The sequence below is a fragment of the Arachis ipaensis genome, chromosome B03, assembly GCF_000816755.2.
Source record: "Arachis ipaensis cultivar K30076 chromosome B03, Araip1.1, whole genome shotgun sequence".
NCBI classification, from domain to species: Eukaryota; Viridiplantae; Streptophyta; class Magnoliopsida; order Fabales; family Fabaceae; genus Arachis; species Arachis ipaensis.
This window is the reverse complement of record NC_029787.2, coordinates 119,486,124-119,487,645: the sequence shown is the minus strand read 5'-3', so window position 1 is coordinate 119,487,645 and position 1,522 is coordinate 119,486,124.

The following is a 1,522-nucleotide window of genomic DNA, read 5'->3' as shown; positions in this document are numbered from 1 at the left end:
TCTAATAATTAAAACACAAGTAATAATATATATTAAAAAAATTGTTACTACCAATCACTTTTTAAAAATATAAAATTCTCAAATTTTCGATGATTTGACATTTTATAATAGTATTTTTAGGTGTGTCCCTGAATAATTGATTAGGCTGCTTATTTAAATTAAGCAAAACTACTGATATGTATATGTAAGTATAGGAAAATAACAAATAGAATCAATGGAAGTATAATATTGGGGCTAAGAGGATTGAAAATTTGTAATGGTAGCTTGCACAAATTCACAGAGCAGAAGAAAGAATGAGAAATAGAAAAAAAATCACAGAAAGAGAATTTAGAATATTAGGATTGAGAATTTGTAATGGTAGTCTGGCTCAACCTGCACAAACTCACGGAAAAGAAGAAAGAATGAGAAACAAAAAGAGAATCACATAAAGAGAATTCAGAGAGAGAGAGAGATTCAGAAAGGAAGGCTCACAATTTACGCACGTCCCTCTTGTTAATGTCACGTCTGCTTAATAAACACCAATTCTATTTTGTTCTTGTCATTCTTGTTACAATTTTCATCGTGTTCTGTGTGCGATGCTCTCTTTACGTGCAGCATGGTAATTGTCCTACCACCATAACAGCCTATAATTAATTAACTCGGATTCATTGAGTAGAAACTTGATATAGTACTTTTGGTAAAAAGGGTTCTCAACTATTTCAAGAAAAACGATGCGAGTTTATAAGCATTCATAGGTATTTATTTTAGCACCAATATTGGAGGCGTATACAATATGCAGTAAAATATCTAAAGTCTAAACATTGAGGTACCTTTAAACTGTTTTTGTTACTCTTATTTAAGTTATGGTCGATATTGTTAAATATAGATCCAACCATATGAAAATATATCGTATCTACCCTTTTTTTTTATTCAAATAAACTAACATAATTTGAATAGTTTGATGCAGTTGATAGGTGCCCATCCATATGAATATGATTCAATGACAATAAAGTGTGTAGTGTGGGTGTCACTATCAAACTTTTCTCCTAAATTTTAATTAAATATATAATGGAAAATTAAAGCTGAAGAAATGGGGATTATTCTATAAGGAATTCCCCCCCATAGTTCGATACAAGTCATTTTCATACCTTTTATTCACATCAAATTTTGCATCTCCATTCTCCATGAATGTTTGGTGAATCACACTCCCACCAAAATTAGGTAGCCCTATACAGTTAAGTAGTATAAGAATCTTTAGTTGCCTTTTATTCATTTTATTTAATCCAATCAATAAATCAACTTAAAAAATAAAACTAATATAATTATGATAAAGAAACGTGAGTTTTAAGTCACTCTCTAAAAGGTCATAAAACATTAACGACGTATATATAATTAATACATTGGATTTATTAGCAACATACAATAATAATTTATTCTTAGATGAAAATTCACGTATAATCATTTTTATATTAAATTATTAGTTAAAATTATTAAATAATTTAATATTTTTTAACTAAATTATTATTTAACAATTTTCAACAGA